The following is a 9,083-nucleotide window of genomic DNA, read 5'->3' as shown; positions in this document are numbered from 1 at the left end:
ACCTAACAACATCACTGATGCTGAATAGCTAAATAACAAAAAAACAGTTCTACAGATGGAAAGCTCATTCTGCAACAAACACTGATGATGTCTCTACGTGTGGGAAGAAGTGGTGAAAATACCAGAAAAATTTGCCTTTCAAACTGGCTCTTCTGTTTCCAAGTGCTCGAGCTTCCCACTACTTTGTCATAGCATGAGTAACAGGACATTTTTTTTTCCCTAATTAGAGTTATTTGACTGATTTTTTTTCTAGATTGCTATTAGTGTGGAAAGAGAAGGCAGAAAAGTCAGAGAAATAGAAGATTTGTTTTTCCTGGGCAGAGAGCATTCTATCCACTTTTACCAGATGTTGAGAAAACTCCCAACTTGTTGATACTGGCCATTTCACTGACATTTCTTCATACCAAGTCATAAGCTTTGCTTTAACACCTCAATCTCTTTCAAAGCCTCAGAGAATTTAGAAGGAGATAGGAAAATTACGGCTCTATTTGTTTTATATCCTTTTGATTACAACACACCCTTTCGTAGTGTCAGTCTAGCTTGGGTTTCAGTCCTGTTATGACTTCCATTTTGATAAGTATCCTGGATCCATATGAAGCCCAAATACATATTTCATTTAGACTTTTGTTCTGCTCATTACATCATTTATTGTTTTAACACTTTATTGGTAGTTAGTAACTCATTGTAATTTATTGTTGAGTTTACAAAAAGGGTGTAACTCACTTGAAAACTGTTCGGAGTGTTTTACAACAAACATGGTCTATCTTCTGAGGAGCCACAAGCATGTACAGTGCAATAAAGGCGAGAACAAAGCAGTAGGGGAACTCGTGATAGAAGTAAAGGTGAGTAATCATAAGGGCTTGCAGGCTTACTTGATAGGAAGGCGTATCGATATGTTACTTGCCAGAATTATTTTTCTTTCATTATTCCCAGAAAGTAAATGCTGTTTATGGAATCCATTATTGGTTAAGATGACTTTCATCTGTAAATTGTGGGTAATAGTTCTTTCAGCCATGTTATCCTGCCATTGTGCATTTCAAATGTGGTTGATTTGTATGTGCAGGAAGCCATGTGGCAGCAGTGGCATGAACTTGGTCTTAATTGAAAGCCTAGGCAGCAATGCCAAAGATGAATGGTCTGAAGGCATGATGCAAAACCCAGTAGAGTACGTGGAAAGGCAGGTACTGGTTTCACTAAACATGAAAGTAAGTAATTTTCTGCTCTTTCCCAAGAACTTCCGTGGTTTGGCTCAAAGCACGCAGGAGGAGCAATGTTATACTGCTCTTCTTCATGCTGTATGTTTTAAATGGATAAACAGAGAGAGGTTCTCATTCTAGAGCTACTAAGATGGTACTTTTCATAAGTTTTAAGTCCACACTCAAATAATCAGAAAAAAAGAAAACAAACCTATTTCTCCTACTTGTATATGTGATTTTTTTCCTGCACCTAAGGAGGAAACTATTACACTTAGATAATGCATATAGTCAAATTCAACAAAACTAAGACTTTTGCTAATATCAGAATATATTGAAACCTAAAAGGCATCAGAAAAAACCCGAAGAAGGGAATTAAGTACTGAATTATTGGCTCAAGTGCTCCAAGGCTGAATGGTTAAAATACTGGACTCAGACCTGAGAAACCTGATTATGTTCTCAGCAGCAGCTGACCCCTGTTTCCATTTCTTGTGCACTAGAAGTACCTTGTTGATAGGTAACAATGCAATATCCTACCCAATGCATTAGTCAATCAACCAGCCGTCTGCTAAGTAACAGAAAAAGGCAAGCGTGTCTTCATGTTCCTGATGTCAGATTTTACATCATAGCGACCAAGCTGCATTAGCACACACGTAGATAGCAGAACTACACGTAGTTCTGTATCTATGTTCAATTTCTGATTCCATCTAATAGGTTAATCTACTGTAGCATCTAATAAATGAGACCCATTAAGAGAATAATTCTTCAGCTGCCTGTATCCCCTGGATAACCTAGCTTTAAAGCCTGTGAAGGAAGTAACAGTGATATAAGTAGGGTTAGGGCACAGACAAAACACATAGTGATTGATTATGCTGTAAGCAAGGTACAATCTGGACTAAGATCCCCTCTGCTGGGGTGAGTAGAGGCTTGAAAGTTAGTATGACCTCTGCTGTCAATATGGAGGGAGACAAAACTACTCGTCACAGAAATCTTCCCCTCAGACAGTAAAAAACAACTTTTTTCATCTGTAATTTACCTTTCCCTCAACCCCATATCATGACCATGTAATTATTACTTCAATGGCTGAACAGAATATAATGGTCAGTGAGTCCACTACTTTCTTTGCAGTAATGGAGACACTTCTTCACCAAGTCCTGATTGAGATTTCTACTTTTCACTGGTTCTGAACGCAGTCTTAATCACATATTCAATCAGGAGAGGGCATATGTCTCTTTTCTATGACAGTATAATGTGAACCATTTGTTAATTTATTAATTTGTGTGATTTACTAAAGCTTCTTAGAATATTTTTTCCCAGTTTTCTGTAATACTTGTATATTTGCAGCAAAGGGAATTGCAGTTGGATGGATGCATGATTTTATTCACCCCAATTGCATTGGTGCAGTAGAAATTGCTTATTGCTCACAAAAAGAGCTAAGTCTAGAATTCTGACTCATAAAACACTTAATTTTCTTTCACAAGTCTTTCTCGCTATTATACCAAGCAGCAGCAGATTTTACGGGCAAGATCAAATGCCAGCTAAGGCCGGATCTGCCACATGGCACAGAGAGAATGACACTTTTGTAGAAGGATGCAGATACTTATTTCAGCTGAAAAGCTTGCAGACTTCTTAATAGCAGTTGTTGATAAACATTCTTTACGGACCAGTAGCAGGTTGCTGTTGAGTTTGTGAATCCCATTTCTGAAACTAGGCTGAGGCCAGAGACTTTGACACAGGAACTGTGCAGTCGTTGCAAGTGTGGGTGAGAGTTCAGGGCTGTCCTTGAGTCCCTCAGCCTCTTGGCTCACCTCCTCAGTGTACTGCTCACAGGGGAGCATTGTGCAATAGCAAAATACTCTCAGTATAGTTCTGCGTTCAAGTTGCACTTGGAGCAGGGAGCCTGCTTTCATTTTTCAATTCCTTGGTTCTACGTCTGGTAAGACCCTTGATGAATTTTAAGCAAATGTTAATGCTGCTGTTTCTTATTCCCTGCATTAACAGCCAAAAAAATGCTACTCTGAAAGCCAGGGTTTATGAAGGTTTGAAGTTGGGTTAGCCACCTGGGCAAGATGCAACTGTAAGAGAGAGGCTGTGCAGCTGTCCCCCCCTTCCTCCTGCTCAGTGATAGGAAGGGTAGTGGGATCGTGGCAGACAACATTCTCCTAGATCTGTGTCTCCAGCAACAATACTGCATGGAAAAATAGGCAATAAGCAGCCTAGGGAGAATAGGGGAGTGGAATATTTCACCCAAAGCCCCCTTTGCTCATCCCTTATCAACAGAATTTGCAACGCCCTCTGTGCTGTGATCCTGAGAGAGAATTTCAGGACTAAATTTGAGATGGTCATAGGTTGTTTTATTTTCCTTCTGTGTTTGTTTTGTTCCCAGCACAAAATACCAGCAAAAAACCAAGGTACAATTTTGGCCCCTGAAGTATACCTGCCAGAGCACACAGGGTTAACAAGGGCTAAAGATGAGGGATTTACACTAGGCACTGACCTGGTATTTATATGTCTCCTGTGAATGCAAGGGAAGTGTTACACCAGAAAGCAGCCCTACTGAAAGGATAATATGCTCATTCATTTGCTATGTTGGTCTAAGATAACCACAAAGACCTAGAGCATCTACAGTGCCAGGTACTCCAAGCAGTATGCTAAGATAACATTACCTGGCTCAAGGCCCAGAGAATGACTTTTCTTGGAGTCAGACTGACCAAACCTTTATTGTATTACAAGTTACTCAATTTTGTACTCTGTACCAATTTCATCTCATTGAAGAAACCCAGCTGGGGAGCTTTCTCAGGACCTCAGAGAGATTTAAAAATCCAGTAGGAATTAGCTAAATATTCTCTTATTTCTTTTAAAAACTCCAGCTTTGAAACTCCTGGTTGCGTGGGGTACTGTGGTACAGTAACATCTTCAGACGTAGCTGCAACCCACAGAACAATACACCATGAGGTGAGTATCACTTTTAATACAGTCCCAGTTTAGTAATCTCTCCCATGAATTCAGGCCCTTCAACATCTGTTTTACTTTTGAACGAGTGTCAAACTCTTCTACAAACCTATCCCAGCTCCCCCTGATCCCCAGCAGAGTTCAAGAGTGCAGCCATGCAGCCTTTGTCAAACGAGATTCTTGAAGCAATCTCCCTGCCCAGCCTGGGGACTGTGCAGAAATCCCCTCACAAGGGAGTCCTCCCAAGCTATGCTCAAAGAAGAAAACAGTTGCTATAGTAACAGTTCCCTACCTGCACTGAATCAGCTCTCTCTTCCCTCTTAATCTTCTCTGGTTTTATTAGTTCTGGGCGAGAAGGAGCTATTCAGGTCAGGGCTGCGCTATGTTCTGTGGGCTGGAGGAGCGCGTGGAAGGCACCGGGGGGTCCTCACCCATTAGGTGGTCCTTGCTTGCTCACTTTGCCTGCTGGAGGATGTCCTGCATGAGGGTTGCCACCACTGTCGTTTTGTGACAGAGCCACCCAAGCCGCAGAGGAACAGGCTCTTTGCTTCCCCTTCTTGCCCCCGGCTTGTGGCAGAGCCCTACTGCTATCTTGTTCGAGAGCAGACCTGCCACTGGTCCGTAGGCTCACTTGCACATCCTTTGCAGCCTCACTGGGATAGATTTCAGCCTGCTAGTGGAAAAAGAAACTGGATAGTCTCTTTTCTGTGATACCACATTTTTGCAACTCTTCCTAGGGTTAAAAGTGACCACAACAATCACTGAAAACACTCAGAAAGTTCTAAACTGTGCTAAATCGCATCTTTTCCAATATGTCTACTGTGGCCAGGCCTTGGACTAATAGTTTTCTGCATTATGAATTCCACTGTGGAAGTATATAGCTGGGAGCTGAAGAAACATGCTCTAAGGAAGAACATGCCAGACACACCTCTAGCTGTTTCAAGCGTGCAACACAGGCAAATCACCTGCACGAGCTGGGGCATGTTCCCCTGATACCAAGTGGGCTAGTATGAGGTGGGTATGATGTGGTGACTAGGGAGGAGGAAAAAAAGCCACAGAATTAATTACCACGGATGTAATAATGGTCACTAACAAAAGGCTGCAGAGAATCATGTAGGAAAAAGCTGGTAATGCACTGTAACAAGGCATCAGACACTGTCACTGCTTGTGTTAAATGCTCAGAGCCTGTATGCAGTGAAGAGCACAAGAGCATTCACTGGACACTTGCATGGACAGAGCAGAAGCAAAGCCGATTAGAAGACTTCCTTATGTTCATGTACCTGCCCTTAACATGATAGTAAATGCTCTATATTCAAATACAACACAACAAAGAGATCCAAGAGCACACCCACATCAATATGTTGCTTGAACAACAGCCAGTAGTAAAATAAAAACATGCATACATTTCTAAAACATTTCAAAATCTATTATTGACCCAAATAATGAGGTAGATCACAGACTAATCTTAAAATGACTTGGACTTCTAAAATATCTTTTTTTTCTTCTCCCCTTTTGCTCGTTATGCAACAATTTGCTATGCTAAGCATGCATAGCAATGGACTAATACCAAGCTGAAATAACTGATTTGTGATGGAACTTGCAACTCCAGTACTGCTGGTTATTCAAGCATGCTGCAGTTTTTTCCTATGTTTGGATGTAAAAGGGTGGATTCCAGGTATGGATTCCAGACACTGTAGTTCTGACTCGGGCACTGACTGTACGTAAGTAATTGACATAGTTTTTATGGCATCCTGGCAGAGTTTATCATTTAAGCCAAAGAATGGTTTCTAGCTGGTTATTCCACGTGGGCCGTTAAACCTCTATCATGGGCACAATCAGAGTAAGGAGGTGGCAGGGAGAAGTTTCCAAATCTTTGGGAAGCCAACCCTGCAGCGATAGCAGCAATGGGACTCTGTTGGTGGAGCCTAAGGCAAGATACGTGTTCTAGGCAATAGCTTCAGCTATTCACCTCACTCAGACACATTTGTTCCTTCCCAGTAATAACAACTAGCAGCCTGAGGTTAAAGAAAGGTCATTAAGTTAGAAAATGTTTCCAAATATGCAGCAGTATGATTATTCATGGGGAACTGCCTGCCAAAGAAGTTGTCATTGGACTTAAAGCATACACGTGCTGAAGAGCAGACAGGGTAAATACAGGATGATCAGCAGAGCAAAGAAGTTAAATCATTTCGGGGAGCTGGCTGTGTTTTCTTCCTGACGTACACACACACACGTTGATTTTCAAGTGTTCTAGCCTGAAACCTAGAAAACAATAGGTCTTGTCTGTTTTACACAGACACTGAGGACTTCTTAGCCTGTCCGAAGAGTTTTAACTCATCGTTTCTATTTATGGGAGGAAACACATCACTCTAAATTTCCTGTGCTGGTTTATTTTATTTAAAAAAATAAAATCTCTTCCAAAAGATCAAATAGCATTTGCAAAGTCAGTCCTTTGCCCTAGTATCTTTGACTAACAATACCTGGTTATTGTACACGTCTTTAGACTTTCAATAATCCTTTTATTACCGTACTGGCATAAAATGAGTGGAGTGTATTTTTCTGTGAAACACTCCACATCATCCAGACAAATGGCCTTCATTCAGAAACAATCACTGATAATGCCCAGAAGGTGAGGGTAACTTTATATACAGCCAAAGTGATTTTGTGATATACCTAAACTTCAAAGCTGCGGACTGTTTTTTGACCCCAGAATTAAGCTCACTGTTAATTGTTACTGGAATAGTGTTGCACACTATAAAGTTTTTTACTGTGGCATTTTGTAATTAACTAATTTAGTCCTACTTTGTTTCCATTTTGACACAGAGGAATAACACAATTACTCATGACAACTAGAAAATGGTCACCAAGCAATTAATCCAGATTAGAAAGCCTCTGAAAACAGAATGAAACCCATTGCCTCCTTAACCAGAGCATTTAATGTTGTACTCCATTACAGGTTTTTAATAGATTTATGAATTAAATACAATATGCTATCACAAATTCTCCTTTCCATTCTGATGATAACTTGTGCCAACTGAATTTACAAATCTGGCTTGTTATGTATTAACCAGTCATTTGGGAATCCAATTGAGTAACACAGCAGTTGTTGCAATACCAAGACTCCCATATAAATCATGCCCGAGTCCTAAGTAAATATTGGTTCAAATATTGATTCACATGAGCGATATGACTGCAGTTTAACAGGTTACAGGTGCCAGCTGAACTACTTTAGAGAGGACCACTCCCTCCATGTTCATTTGAGATTCACATCAAAGTTCTCACTTCACTTTGAATTCATGGGAACAGAGCATTTCCCTTCACTTTTGATATTGACACTCTCCAGATCAGAACCTATTCTGATGCTCTAAAATCAAAGGTATCATATCGTGTATAAGTACTAAGTTATTCAGTTATTTACACTCCAGATAGATGTAACATCTGGGAAGAGGGGAGTGAAACAAAGAAGTTATTTTTTTATAGGGCACTGAAAGCAGGAGGAGAGGGGGACATGCAGGTTTTTTCCTGACATATAGATGCTGTAACAACTGCTACCCAAAAAATCCGGAAGAAGGAATTTGAGGTGAAGGAAACATCCAACGATAAAATGAAAAGCTATCTTCCGTCCTTTGGAAAACAGGAGTCCCTCATCAGTTGGAAAAAGCTCAAGGGAAAAAGAGTGCCCCATCCTGTTTGTTTTTACACTAACAAAAGGTATTGTGAGCCACATCTACACTAGCAATCTGCTCTTCTATTGCAATATAGATACCTCCTTTGCTTAGCTTTGAATTTCAATTGTTCTTCTGAGTAGGACGAACACAGATCCTTCTGGATACATTTCACAGTTACAGATCTAAACAAGAATGAGTTTCCCCAAAGTCTCCTGGGCACTTCTGTCTTAGCAAGTCCTAAGCCAGCAACTAGAGAAAAGAGTGCGTACGCTCCATTCCAACCAGTCTGAATAAGTGGACTGTGAATAACATAAGCCAGCTGCTCTAAATCTCCAAGTCTTGTGGATATTCACTTTTAAGAGTGGCTCTGTAATTGCTATATTCACTAAGCAAATTGTTAAGAAAAAAGTTTACATCACAGAAATGAAGTTCCTGTTTTGAGTAATTTAAGATAAGTACATTTACATCAAAAGAGCTCAACCTTTTAAATGTAGGAAGCCTGGCATACCTTTATCTCTTAGATTAGCTCATTGCTTTTCTTTTTTAAAGACATAGAAAATAAATCTACGCATTATCTTAGCTTTCAGAGTAACACTTTTCTTAATAACATTTGTAAGAGAAGTGGTTGGAATCAAAGCTTAGAGCATCACACCACATGGACATGACATAAATCATAAAAGTTTGGAAGTAAATAAGCAACATCTAACTAGTCACTGAATTCAGAGTAATTAGGATCATAGAATATCCTGAGCTGGAAGGGACCAATGAGGATCATTGAGTCCAAATTCTGACTGCACACAGGGCAACCTAAAAGTTAAACCGTATATCTAAGAGCATTGTCCAAACGCTCTTTGAACACCGACAGGCTTGGTGCCATGACCGCTTCCCCAGGGAACTTGTTCCAGTGCTTGACCATGCCCACAGTGAAGAACATTTTCCTAATATCCAATTAGCCCAACAAAATATTCTCCAAGTGACATCTTTACTACAATATGCTCTCCACAATGCCATAGCACATGCAGAAAATCACTGTTCTTTGAACTGCTCTCTGCACAGACTCTCCTTGTCATGGACACATCCCACGCGTGCACAACTGAATACCTTTGGCCTGCAGTGTCTGCTGTGGTTGAGCCTCCTCCATGGAATGAAGGACAGAGCGAATTCCGTTATCTCTCCATTCCTTCTAATTGCCAATAGCTGTGAGACAAAATTCCCACTTGTATCATTCCTCAGCACATTGTGCAAGTTTAAACCCTTTCCTTACATGTGT

The sequence above is a fragment of the Pygoscelis adeliae genome, unplaced genomic scaffold (genome assembly GCF_000699105.1).
Source record: "Pygoscelis adeliae isolate BGI_AS28 unplaced genomic scaffold, ASM69910v1 Scaffold451, whole genome shotgun sequence".
NCBI classification, from domain to species: Eukaryota; Metazoa; Chordata; class Aves; order Sphenisciformes; family Spheniscidae; genus Pygoscelis; species Pygoscelis adeliae.
The sequence above is the reverse complement of the archived record's forward strand: the minus strand, read 5'-3'. Positions refer to the sequence as shown.